The sequence below is a fragment of the Pseudorca crassidens genome, chromosome 10, assembly GCF_039906515.1.
Source record: "Pseudorca crassidens isolate mPseCra1 chromosome 10, mPseCra1.hap1, whole genome shotgun sequence".
In the NCBI taxonomy this organism is placed as follows: Eukaryota; Metazoa; Chordata; class Mammalia; order Artiodactyla; family Delphinidae; genus Pseudorca; species Pseudorca crassidens.
The window spans coordinates 83,530,596-83,545,019 of NC_090305.1; the positions used below are offsets into that span (position 1 = coordinate 83,530,596).

Sequence of the window (14,424 nt, forward strand, 5' to 3'; positions counted from 1 at the left end):
TGGAGAGAGCGGTGAAGCCCCAAAAGATGGTGAACCTCAGAATCAAATTGCACCTGAATCCTGCCATGTTTCTGGACTCGTCCATGAAGTAAGTCCATACATTCTGTTTATTATTGAAATTGAGACTTCTGTATGTGGTGGCCAAATCTTCCTAGATGGTAAAGGTAATAGAAATGCAGAAACAATTTTCTGTCCTCTAAAAGTATAGTAGCATGTACAGGAAATCAGAATGCAGGTGTAATTGCTGCAAGATCCATATTCTCCTAATTATTTTTAAGTGAAATCTTCCAAGAGTTAACGCCTTAAGTATGTTAATGACATTTTGAATAAGTAAACATACATGTTTTCTTAAAAACGACAACAGTATGAAGGGGTAGACAGTGAGAAGGGCATCTCCATCTCATTCTTCTCAGTTCTTTTCCCCAAAGGCAACATTTTAATTCCTTTACAGGCTTCTTATATGTACTTCTTACGATAGTCTGTACATAGATCTCCCTTTTAATTTACACAAATGCTGCTATATGCTGTCAGCATCTTGCTTTTTTTGCTCACAAATATATCTCAGAGGTTGTTCCATATCAGAAAAGATATAAGCTGCTTTCTTATTCTTTTTTTTGCTTCCTCATTTTTTATTTCAATTGAAATATAGTTGATGGGCAATATTACGTTTCAGATTTTTTTTTAATGAAAAAGCTGCTTCTTAAATATGGCTACGTGGCTAGGAATTTTTCATTCTTCATTTCACTGCTACCTGCAAACAAGGGTGAGTAAATCAGTTGGTTTAATCAGTGAAATGAAACAATGGTAGCAAACACCTTTCATACACTAATGAGGAAATTCATTTAAAATTATTAAACAGCGAGCTTCCCTGGTGGCACAGTGGTTGAGAGTCAGCCTGCCGACGCAGGGGACGCGGGTTCATGCCCCGGTCCGGGGGGATCCCACGTGCCGCGGAGCAGCTGCGCCGGTAAGCCATGGCCGCTGAGCCTGCGCATCCGGAGCCTGTGCTCCGCAACGGGAGAGGCCGCAGCGGTGAGCGGCCCGCGTACTGCAAAAAAAAAAAAAAAAAAAAATTATGAAACAGCTCCAGACTATTCCATTGTTTGGTTCTGTGCTTTATTTAACCAAGCTCCCATAGAGAGTCATTTAGGCTGTAACCTTTAGCTACTTTACACAAAGCTGCAACAAATATTTTGTATGCTCCTTTGTTTGAAAGCTGTATAAAATGTTTTCAACAACAGTCTATATAAATATAGGCTGTTCAATCAAAAGTTTTAAACCTGAGACTGAATACAAGAATCAAAAATTGTGTTTTGTTAACTTTTTTTGTGTGTGTGTTAACCTTCCCCCCCCACAACAAATAGATGGATTCTTTTTTTAAAAAAAAATTGAATTATAGGGGCTTCCCCGGTGGTGCAGTGGTTAGGAATCTGCCTGCCAATGCAGGGGACATGGGTTCGAGCCCTGGTCTAGGAGGATCCCACGTGCCGCGGAGCAACTAAGCCCATGCGCCATTACTGAGCCTGCGCTCTAGAGCCCGCAAGCCACAACTACTGAAGCCGGCGTGCCTAGAGCCCGTGCTCCGCAACGGGAGAGGCCACCGCAGTGAGAGGCCTGCGCACCAGAATGAAGGGCGGCCCCCACTTGATGCAGCTAGAGGGAGCCCGCGCACAGCAACGAAGACCCAGCACAGCCAAAGATAAATTTTTTAAAAATTTGAATTATAGTTGATTTACAATATACTGATAGTTTCAGGTGTACAGCAAAGTAATTCAGTTATATATATATATATATATATATTTGATTCTTTTCCATTATATTGATGTTATTACAAGATATTGAATACAGTTCCCTGTGCTGTACAGTAAATCCTTGTTGTTTATTTTATATGTAGTAGTGTGTATCTGCTAATCCCATACTCCCAATTTATCTCCCCACTGCTCTCCCCCTTGGTTATCATAAGGTTGTTTTCTATGTCTGTGAGTTTGTTTCTGTTTTGTTAAGTTCATTTGTGTTATTTTTTAGATTCCACATATAAGTGATATCATATGATATTTGTCTTTCTCTCTCTGGCTTACTTCACTTAGCATGATAATCTCTATGTCCAGGTGGATTCCTTTTTCTCACTCATCCATCCATCCATTCATTCAACAAATAGTTTTTGTTTTATTTTGTTTTGTTTTTTGCGGTACGCGGATCTCTCACTGTTGCGGCCTCTCCTGTTGTGGAGCACAGGCTCTGGACGCGCAGGCTCAGCGGCCATGGCTCACGGGCCCAACCGCTCCGCGGCATGTGGGATCATCCCGGACCAGGGCTCGAACCCGTGTCCCCTGAATCGGCAGGCGGACCCTCAACCACTGTGCCACCAGGGAAGCCCAACAAATGGTTATTGAGCACTCACTATGTGCCAGGGAATATTTTGGTGCTGATCCTTACCTCAAGGGCCTAACATGACATGTTCATTGGAGAAGAAGATAATAGGTCCAATGGACGGCCAATCATCTGTGGTTATTTATACACATTAATATTTAAGTGACTTTAGTTGTAACAGCTTCACAGTTATTTCAGTACAAACCAACTCAGTCTTGGACCTGTATCACAAGGGGTCATGTCTATGCTAGGTCAGTCAATATTTCTAGGTGATAAAAGCAAGGGAGCAACAGACCCTTTCTAGGGAGAGCATTCCCTACAATCTCTTACTGCAAGAAACAGCTCCAAGCCATTCATTAAGCATCAGTGCCCATGTAGCTTCCCTGTAGCCCCAGCTCTGTGGCCTTGGCTGATTGGACCAGGGGTGGGCATGGGACCTCAGGGCAACCAGTTTATAGGTTGGCTGGTGGCCTATGATCTGGCCTGACTCCAAAGCTTTGTCCAGTAGGAATGCTGGTAACAACTTGCCCCAATCAGATCCTTTTGAATTGAGATACAGAGAAAATAAAACAAATGTTAGCTACGGAAGTAAAACCAAAGGAGAGGAGAAGCCTAGTCATGTAACTGTTGAAGTCAAGGTTTCCAAACGCAGTGACTAGCCAGAGTTAACCAGGTCAGGTCTGGTCTAGGGCAATGGTTCTCAAACTTGCCACAGACAGTCCATGCTTCTGGACTCTTCCAGTAAGTCAGTCTATATGTTCCACTTCTTGTTTATCTTGAGACTTCTGTTTAATTGGTGACTGTTGTCTGAATCATCCTAGATGGTAAAGGTGATGGAAATCCAGAAACAATCTTCTCCCCTTGCCTGGAGGGCCTGTTAAAACAGAGATGCTTGTTGCACCATCAGAATTTCTGATTCAGTGGGTCTGGGGGGTGGTGCTGAGAATTTGCATTGCTAACAAATTCCTAGTTGACACTGATGCTGGTGATCCAAGGACCACACTTTGAGAACCATTGCTCTAGGGAAATCTTCCATCTATTCAGGTCTCTGTGAAATAAGATGGGTCCTCTTCTTAACGTTAGGCTAGAGCGTTCCATTTTCTGGGTCCCTGTGAGATCATTCTACCACAGAGCTGAAATTCCTGATTGCCTTTTTTTTTTTTCAGGTCTTTTTGACATCTCCACATTTCTGAGTGAGTCCTTACCACATTACGAGCCCCCAAAATAGAACATAGTAATTAGGTATCATTTATTGAGCCTGTACTCTGTACAAATAGAAAGCATTCAGTAAATGATAACTAGATGTTCACTAGGGAATTGCAATGACTCATAAATATTTTGTCCCTAAATTCACTACTGCAATATTGTTTACTTTGTATTTTTGTTTTTAGAAATTTAAATTTCCTCTTGATTCTTCCTGCCAATTATATAAGAACCAGATTTTGCTCAGCATTTGCAATTTTTCCTACAGTTGTAATGTTCCATCATGTCCTCAAAAATATTAAAACTCAGAGAAAATCAGAAGCAGCTCTAACAAATGAGACTGAACTCTTCCTTTGACCTAGATATACTGTTCCTGACAAATTAGTGTGTTATTAAAATGTTTTAACTCTGAGGACATCTGTGATCACATTTATTACAAACAGAAATAGGAAGATCTATTGGAAGTTTATTTATATCAGGTCCCATCTTAATAATCTCAGGTCTCTGGTTATGTCTTTTGTCAAACCTTAAAATGGAATATTTATTTTACGATTATTTCTCGTGTTTCTGCTCCACTGGACTCAGCTTTGTGAGCTCTGCAAGTGGGTCTATTTGTCCACCAGTTTTCTCTTAGCGCCTAACACAGGACAGGTGTTCAATAAATACTGGTGGATGTTATAGACTCAATGTTTGTGTCCCCCTCCCCACCAAATTTTGACTCCCAATGTGATGGGATTCAGAGGTGGAGGTAATTAGGTCATGGGGTGAAGCCCTCAGGAATGGAATTAGTGCCCTTATAAGAAAAGGTCAGGGAGCTCCCTTGCCCACTTTCCTTCATGTGAAGATACAAGGAGAAGGAGGCAGTATACAAGCCAGAAGAGGACCCTCAGCAGAACCTAACCATGCTGGCACCCTCATCTCAGACTCTAGCCTCCAAGACTGAGAAATAAATTTCTGTTGTTTATAAGCCACACAGTCTATGGCACTTTGTTATAGCAGCCCAAACAGACTAAGACAGTGAAACTGAATTACCCTGGCTGTACGCTTACCATTAAAAAGTGCTAAGGCAAGCATCATTTGTATCATATTAAACTAAAATAATAATGTGAACATAAGTAAAGTAGAATAATAAATTGAAAATAATGTAGCTCATTAAGTAAGCCAGTGAAAAAGGAGAAGCAACAAGGCTGGGAATTTCTTTATTCCTCATTCCATTGATAAGAACTCTGCCTGTGGCCAAGGACAAGTAGATTGTTCTGTTTAATCAGTGAAGTAAGGCAACCACCTTCAATTCATTTAAAACGATTTTGCTGCATATTCTGTAAAAGAAATATAAGAGAGCACATAATAAAAATGACAGTGTGATACACCAAAATGACCCCTTTTATCTCAAGACCTTGAGGCATTTTGCAAGTGATAATTATCTCTTATATCATCCCCTCTGAGGTAAGAATTCTTTTCCTCATTTATAACTGAGCCTCCATAAAATTATTCCCTCCCAAAGTCCCAAGTCATGGCTGCTCTTTGAATCCCTCACCTCCTGAGATATGTCTAAGTTAGCACATAAATCATATTGTTAAAGAAAACTTTAAATCAGGGCAAAAAGTTATGTTTGAGCTACCCAGAGAATAAGCTACTTAGGGATTTTAGATGTCAAGTAAAACTTTCCCAGTGATGAGTGGCAATGGGAACGCATTGGAAGAATTTTTTTTTTAATTTGCTTTTTTAAAAAAAAATTTTATTTATTTTTGGCTGCGTTGGGTCTTCGTTGCTGCAAGTGAGCTTTTTCTCTGGTTGCAGTGAGCGGGCTTCTCATTGCGGTGGCTTCTCTTGTTGCAGAGCACGGCCTCTAGGCGTGTGGGCTTCAGTAGCTGCAGCACGTGGGCTTAGTAGTTGTGGGTCATGGGCTCTAGAGCTCAGGCTCAGTAGTTGTGGCGCATGGGCCTAGTTGCTCCGTGGCAGGTGGGATCTTCCCGGACCAGGGCTCGAAGCCGTGTCTCCTGCATTGACAGGAGGATTCCTAACCACTGAGCCACAAGGGAAGTCCTGGAAGAATTTTAACACAAAAATCTATTCAATTCTACTTTGTATTTTAATGACGTTTTCAATATTTGGATGGCCTTAGAGGTGAATTGACTTCAAAACACCATCTGAAGTTGTAGGTGATCTGGAGCCAAAATAAAGAATATCTGACAAAGAATACGTTCTCAGAGGAATGATAATAAAATCCTAGACTGGGAGAATGTTCCATTTTATTGCCCAAATGCATAGAAATTTACCATGACAGATCAGAATTTTAATATCTGGTCACAAGGACATCATTCTTAATGATCCCCAGCTGCAGAGAGCATGTACTTGGAATTTTCATCCCTACCTTTGTGCTATTAGGGATCCTACATTTTAGATTTACAGAATTTTTAAACTTCTATTTGCAAAGAATTACAAGTATCAAAAAAAAATTACCAGGATAGTACAAAAAATCTCCACAATGCCCTTCACCTAGATTCACTCATTGTTAAAGTCTTGCCCTATTTACTTAGTCATTTGTCATATATAAAATATTTTCCCGAAACCATTTGTACTTATGTTGCATTCATTATGCCACCTTACCCTTAAGTTCTTTAGTGTGTATTCCTAAGAACAAAACATTCTCTTACATAACTGCACTACAGTTACCCACTTCAGCTAATTAAACATTGATCAATACTTTTATTTAATCTACTGTCCACATTCCACTTTTGTTGACTGATCCAGTAAGGACCTTTATTGTATTTTTCTTCCACAGTACAGGATTCAGACCAAGATTGCATATTACATTTTGTTATTATGTCTCCTTTAATTTTGATCAATTCTTCAGTTGTTTTTTTTTATGACAGTGATATTTTTGAAGAACAGGTGTCCCTCTTTAAATAAGTTACATAGAAAAGGATTTTGGAGAAATGTAGGTTTAATGGTGGTGGTTATTGTTTTTCAGTTAACAACTTTTTTTTTTTTTTTTTTTGCGGTACGCGGGCCTCTCACTGTTGTGGCCTCTCCCGTTGCGGAGCACAGGCTCCGGACTCGCAGGCTCAGTGGCCATGGCTCACGGGCCCAGCCGCTCCGCGGCATGTGGGATCCCCCCGGACCGGAGCACGAACCCGTGTCCCCTGCATCGGCAGGCGGACTCTCAACCACTGCGCCACCAGGGAAGCCAGTTAACAACTTTTTAAAAAAATTGAAGTATAGTTGATTTACAATGTTATGTTAGTTTTAGGTGTACAGCACCGTGATTTAATTTCAGGTGTAAGCACAGTGATTCAGTTTCATATATGTGTGTGTGTGTGTGTGTGTGTGTGTGTGTGTGTGTATTCTTTTTCAGATTCTTTTCCCTTATAGGTTATTACAAAATATTGAGTATAGTCCCCCGTGCTATACAGCAGGTCTTTGTTGGTTATCTATTATAGATAGATAGATATAGTATAGTGTGTGTATATTAACCCCAACCTTTAATTTATACCTCCCAGTTAACAACTTTTGATGGTAACTGCAAGAAAAGGAGAGATGGGAATTGCATAACTTCTAATTCAGTACTGTCAGTGAAATTCATAACAAATCCATTCATGTGTAATGTGCTAAAGCAGTGCCTGGCACACAGTTACTGGCAAATAAGTGTCCTCAAGAGCACTTTTCTTCCCCCTTCCAAACATGTATGTTCCATGTGACGAGGGCCATATATGAGTCTTGTTGGTAGTTTCATCCTAATTATCTAACGCAATGGGTTGGTGTTGAGTAGACTCAGTAAAATGTTTGCTGAATGAATGACTCCTGCAGGGATGAGGTGTATTCAGATGTGTTAACTGGTACCATCTCTTTTTTCTTTAAAATTTCAGTCACCTAACGTAGTGACAAGGCACGAGGTAATTGAGCAGATATTGAAAGCCTTCACCTTCTCATGGAAGTGGGTTTCACAGCAGATGTCAAGCATACTCCTGCAACAAATATTTTGTTTACTTCCCAAATGCTTAAAATCCACTGACAATATAGTGTTCTGTTATCTTTAATGGTCATTATACATAATTTCCTTCTCTTTGTTCATTCCTTCTCTCCACATGTTAGGATACCAAAAACTCATTAACTTAAATTCAGATAAATTGAAACCTGTGGAGTTTTTGAAACATTCTCTGTCATCTGAACATGCTAAGCAAATTTTAAAAGTAAATAAACTGTGTAAGGGTGCCCGTTTCATTTACTTAAGGAAATCAATGGTGCTTTGCTGAGGCACTATTTACATACAAGTGATGGGTTAATTGCAAAGAGCTCTATACTATTATTTAGTTAGCAAATTGAGGGGACAGATTTAGGGGACTGCGTTTCTGTTTACTTGTTCTTATCCCCACACAGCCACATTTTAGCCACAGACAAAAGGATTGATGCTAAGAGAGAAGGAACTAGCCTAGGGTCACACAGGTAGTAAGTGGCTCAGCTGGGATTTGGATCCAAGTCTTTAAGTTCCACCTTTGCTAGACCACTCTGTGCCAAACTAGTTTGAGTTGTCTGAGTCCTTATAGCGCTGAGTCCCTGGTAGGCAAATTAAACCAACAAAGCAACTTCACCAAGAAAAAATTTTTGAGAAAGAATTAAATATATGCTATTTCAAGGAAATCAATAATGTAGTCCTTGGGGAAAAGTAGAACTTTAGCCTTTTTTCCCACTTATCGTAGGGTCATTTTTATTTTGAAATACAAGGTGGTGTGAGGGAGGAAGCCATTGTAATGTCTTTGGTCCTTAGAGCCTCTTATAGTACTAATTGCAGCCCTGAGTCCTTTAAAAGGAATAAAACAGTATTTCATTTAAAACTATCCTTTTCATCATTTTAGAGAAAGCTTCCTTCACATTGAGATAATGAGCTTTTCCAGCAAAATATGGTGGTGAAAGACTTTGCTTTTGAATTACCCACCTCGGAGCACATTTTGAGCAATTAGAACAGCTCCTGAGATAAAAGGAATCACCTGATAGAAAACACTTATTTGTGTCTAGAGAGAGTTACAATGAAGATTTCAGAGTAGCGTTACTTTCTGAATTTTCATTGTTTATCTCTGGTCAGCTAAGGATTAAATTCTTTCTTCATATTCTGACAACGTGCCCTTCAGAATGCTTAATGGCCCACTCTGCTTATAGTTGATTTTTTTATTTCTTTGAACATGTTTTTGTTTTTTACTGGGGGCCATAAGGTGATAAGTTATGGGAAGAATCTGTTAGGAGTGTGAAAGGAATTGTATTAACCTTAAAGGAAGACTTATGAAATGGTCCATCTACTCCTATCTTAAATGCTCCTTTTATATCTGTGACTTAAACCCTTCCTAAGTATGATTGGTTTCGTTTAAGTTATATGCATTTTCTCCTAACTGTGCGCCTCAAAAATGATGGAAAAGAAAACAAGACGTAAACCTCACTTTGCACTTGACCTGTATAAACTGATGAATGAATGTTGTAGAATAAGCATGTGCTTGTTCATAATAGCTGGGGTGAGATTGTCCTAACTGGCTGGCTGGCGGAGAGGCCAAGTGGTCATAGTCATGCAACTTAATATTTACTGAGCAGTTGCTATTTGCAGGCAGGAAGGAAAGCACTTCACTTTCACTTAACCCTCACCTGAAACCTCAGAGGCAGCGACTAGTATCAGTTTTGTAGATGAACACAGTGAGGCCCAGAAAGGCTATGGGTGACAAATGCTCCGCGGCTAATGATCCCATTCAATCTGACTCTAGAGGCTGCACTTTATTTTGGATAGATCTCACTGGCACTTGTCAGAAGGGGGAATTAGAAGGGCATTGAGTAGATCCAACAAACTAGAGGAAGAACTGTTGCAGTAGTCCAGGTAGGAGGTGATGGGAGCTGGGACTAGAATTTTTTCTTATTTTTTTTAACCCATTCCTCCCATCCTTCACCACCCTCCCCCCATCTCTGGCAACCACCAATCTTCTGCTCTCTGTATCTATGATCTTGTGTTTTTTTTGTTTTTGTTTTTCTATTCCCCATATAAGTAAGATCATTTGGTAATAGTCTCTCTGACTTATTTCACTTAGCATAATACCCTCAAGGTACATTTCTGTTGCTGCAAATGGCAAGATTTAGTTCTATTTTGTGGCTGGATAATGTTCTACTGTACGTATATATGTGTGTGTATGTGTTTTAAAACATGGGGGTACATATATCTTTTCAAATTAGTGTCTTTGTTTTCTTCAGGTAAAGACCCAGAAGTAGAATTTCTGGATCATATGGTAGTTGTATTTTTAATTTTTTGAGGAACCACTGTCCTGTTTTCTATAGTGGCTGTACCAGTTTACACTCCCATCAACACTTTTCCACATACTTGTCAACACTTGTTATTTCTTGTCTTTTTGATAATACCCATTCTTACAGGTGTGAGGGGATATCTCATTGTGGTTTTGATTTGCATTTCCCGGGTGATTAATGGCTTTGAGCATCTTTTCATGTACCTGTTGGCCATCTGTATATCTTCTTTGGAAAAATATCTATTGTGCATATCTGCCCATTTTTAAATTAGATTTTCTTGGGGTTTTGCCACTGAGTTGATGAGTTCTTTGTATATTTTGGATATTAGCTCCTTATCAGATATAAAATTTGCAAATATTTTCTCCTATTCAGTAGATTGCCTTTCCATTTTGTTGATGGTTTCCTTTGCTCTACAGAAGCTTTATCATTTAATGTAGTCCCACTTATTTATTTTTGCTTTTGTTGCTTTTGCTTATGTTGTCAGATTCAAAAAATCATCATCAAGACCTACATCAAGGAGATTATTGCCTATGTTTTCTTCTAGGAGTTATATGGTTTCAGGTTTTATGTTCAAGTGTTTACCTTTTTGAGTAATTTTTGTGTATGGTATAAGACAGTGGTCAAGTTTCACTCTTTTGCGTGTGGCTGTCCAGTTTTCCCAGCACCATTTATTGAAGAGACTGTCCTTTTCCCATTGGATATTTTTGGCTCCTTTGTTGTAAATTAATTGACCATATATTCATGGGTTTACTTCTGGGCTCTCCATTCTATTTCATTGATCTATATGTCTGTTTTTATGCCAATACCATACTGTTTTGATTACTATAGCTTTGTAATATAGTTTGAAACCAAGAAACATGATGTCCTCAGCTTTGTTCTTCTTACTGATGTTGCTTTGGCTGTTTGTGGTCTTTTGTGTTTCCATATGAATTTTAGGATTATTTATTCTATTTCTTTTTTTTTAATACATTTCTTTAAAATTCATTTTATTTTTTTATTATTTTTGGTTGCGTTGGGTCTTCATTGCTGCACGCAGGCTTTCTCTAGTTGTGGTGATCAGGGGCTACTCTTTGTTGCTGTGTGTGGGCTTCTCATTGCAGTGGCTTCTCTTGTTGTGGAGCACGAGCTCTAGGCATGCGGTCTTCAGTAGTCGTGGCACGCAGGCTTTAGTAGCTGTAGCTTGTGGGCTCTAGAGCGCAGGCTCAGTAGTTGTGGAACACAGCCTTAGTTGCTCTGTGGCATGTGGGATCTTCCCGGACCAGGGCTCGAACCTTTGTCCCCTGCATTGGCAGGCAGACTCTTAACCACTGTACCACCAGGGAAGCCCTATTCTATTTCTTTGAAGAATGCCATTGGAACTTTGATAGGGCTTATACTGAATCTGTAGATTGCTTTGGGTAGTATGGACATGTTAACAATATTAATTCTTCCAATCCATGAGCATGGAATATCTTTCCATTTATTTGTGTCTTCTTCAGTTTCTTTTACTAATGTCTCATACTTTTCAGTACATGGGTTTCACCTCCTTGGTTAAATTTATTCCTAGGTATTTTGTTCCTTTTGATGCAATTATAAGTGGGATTGTTTTCTTAATTTCTCTTTCTGATAGTTCACTATTAGTATATAGGGACACAACAGATGTCTTGTGTACTGATTTTGTATCCTACAGTTTTACTGAATTTAGGGACTTCCCTGGTGGTGCAGTGGTTAAGAATCTGCCTGCCAATGCAGCGGACAGAGGTTCAAGCCCTGGTCCGGGAAGATCCCACATGCCATGGAGCAACTAAGCCCGTGTGCCACAACTACTGAGCCTGTGCTCTAGAGCCTGTGAGCCACAACTCCTGAGCCCATGTGCCGCAACTACTGAAGCCTGTGTGCCTAGAGCCCGTGCTCCGCAACAAGAGAAGCCACTGCAATGAGAAGCCCGCGTACCTCAATGGAGAGTAGGCCTCACTTGCCGCAACCGGAGAAAAAGCCTGCGTGAAGCAACAAGGACCCAATGCAGCCAAAAATAAATAAATAAATAAATTTATTTTTAAAAATTTACTGAATTTATTAGTCCTAGCAGTTTTTTGATGGAGTCTGTAGGGTTTTCTACATATTACATATGGTGTATATGATATCATGTTATCTGCAGTTAGTGACAGTTTACTTCTTCGTTTCCAGTTGGATGCCTTATATTTCTTTTTCTTACCTAATTGCTCTGGCTTGGACTGCCAATACTGTGTTGAATAAAAGCGGTGAAGGTGGGCATCCTTGTCTTGTTCCTGATCCTAGAGGAAAGGCTTTCAGTTTCTCACTGTTATATATGATGTTAGCTGTGGGCATGTTGTATATGGCCTTTATTATGTCGAGGTACATTCCCTCTACACACTTTTGTTGAGAATTTTTATCATAAATAGATGTTAGGGACTAGAATTTTGAGGGTGAAAATAAAGGAAAAGTGTGTAGAGATGGTCAGGTCTCGGTGACGGATTTGATAGGGACATGCAAGCGTACTGAGGATCAACCCTAGGTTTTTCCCTGACTTCTTGTGAAATATGTATTTGGTCTTTGTCAAATTTCTGGCACAGAGCTCCTAAAACCCTTGGCATTTCCCAAGTGATGAAAGTGACAATTTTTTTTTATATTAGTGAGGCAAATTTTGTATCACAGCTAAGGGTGGGGGTCTGGTTGCCAGGAGAACCAACCATGTGATTAGAGTGTTGGAACTTTCAGTCCCTCCGCCTTGACCCCTGGGGAGGAGAGAAGGGAAAGGAACCAAAAGTTAGATTAACAGCCAATGGCCAGTGATGAAATCAATAATTCCTGTGTAATAAAACCTCCATAAAAATTCAGAAGGATGAGGTTTGGAGAGCTTCCAGGTTGGTGAACATGTGTAGATACAGAGAGATTGGTGCCCTCAGAGAGTGTGGAAGCTCTGCACCCTTTCCCTGTGCCTTGCCCCATGCATCTCTTCCATCTGGCTAGTCCTGAGCTGCATCCTTTTATAATAAACTGATAACCTAGTAAACAAATGTTTCTCTGAGTTCTGTGAGCCACTGTTGCAAATTAATGGAGGGAGGCTGTAGGAACCTCCAATTTATAGCTCGTTGGTCAGAAGCACAGGTGACAACCTGAACTTGTTTTTGGCATAAGGGAGGGGGTCACTGGAACATCCAGTCTGTAGCCAGTTAGTCAGAAGCACAGGAAATGATTGAAATGGGTGGCGGGGACCAGGGGGCACTCTTGTGTGACTGAACTCTTACCCTGTGAAACCTGATGCTATCTCTGGGTGGACAGTGGCAGAACTGAATTGAATCATAGGACACCCAGCTGGTGTCCTGAGAATTGCTTGGTGGTATGGGGAGCACCCCACCCCTACTACACACACCCATGCATTGGAATTGGGTCCAGGAACCCCCCAAATTCGTGGCTAGGATAAGCGGTGGAGGAGGAGCTCTGGAGAAAAAGATCTATGAAACCCTCATTTGTCTGACTCCTTGTTAGAGGAAGTTCAGTCAGAATGAATGGCATATCAGAACGGTGAAATATTTTTAAAGGAAACAGCTTCACTATTTCCAGGAAATAGAACCAGGCTTTAAAATGATTCCTTCGTTTATCCCCAGCACTTGTTTAATAGAGACTTAGAAATGGTTTGCCAATCACAAATCGGTTGGACCGCCAATGGTGCTCCTCAAGTGTTTGATGGTGATTAAAAGCAGCTTGGTTTTCTAAGGCATTTAAATAGTCCCTCTGGAAATCTTGTTAAACTCTTCATTTGCTTCCCAAACTCTTCCTCTTTAAAGAGAGGACAACCTAAACTCTCGTTGAGCCTCTCTGTGTCCCAATTAATGAGGCTTTACTCATTTAAGAAATACTGACCGGCTGCATTAGCCTGCGTCTTCCTCTGGGGTCAGTAGAGGCACTTTTCACCAGGCACTTAAACCTTAGCTGGTGTTAGTGACTATTTTAACGATCGCTCCAGTCAGCATTTTGCATTCTGCCAAATGGACTGATGAGGTAGTGGTGCGGATAAGGGGCAGAGTCTCATAGCCCACTTTGCCTGGGAACAAACCCCAGATCATGGAATTATGTCGTGGTGGAGGTATTTCCTCTGACATCTGTTGAATACCTACACATGCCAGGCTTCCACACACACTGTCTCCTTAGTCCTCATGACCACCAGATGTGGAATATTTCATCCTTCCCTTTTGCAAATGATAGAATCCAAACCTTAAACCTGTACATCCAACTGCCTGCTGACCATCTTCACTTGTACATCCCCTGAGCAAAGGCCCAAACAGCGAATTCTTTTTTTTTTTTTTTAACCTCCTCCTTTATTTGGGGTCAGCAACCAAACCAATTCATTCATCAACAATTAGAAATCTAGACTTACTTATTACTTTTTTTTGGCCGTGTTGCGCAGCGTGTGGGATCTTCGTTCCCAGACTAGGGATCAAACCCACGTCCCCTGCAGGTGAACCACAGAGTCTTAATCACTGAACTGCCAGGGAAATCCTTAGACTCATTCTTGATTCTTCCTTCTCTCTCGCTTTCTTTTTTTAAACCTCGTATATCCTACCAATTAATTAC

General features: G+C 40.4%; 1 long non-coding RNA gene across 5 annotated transcripts in view; it reads left to right on the forward strand.

The window, feature by feature from the left end:
* The window catches only part of LOC137232628 (uncharacterized), a 173,129-nt gene that overhangs the window by 25,942 nt on the left and 132,763 nt on the right, over window positions 1-14,424 (forward strand). Inside the window, exon 4 of one of the 5 annotated variants that reach the window (XR_010947114.1) lies at window positions 11,519-11,893. The exons of the other annotated variants lie outside the window; for them this stretch is intronic. This is a non-coding gene — a long non-coding RNA (uncharacterized lncRNA). Of the gene's footprint in view, window positions 1-11,518; window positions 11,894-14,424 lie in introns of those variants that run through there. 5 annotated transcript variants of the gene reach the window in all.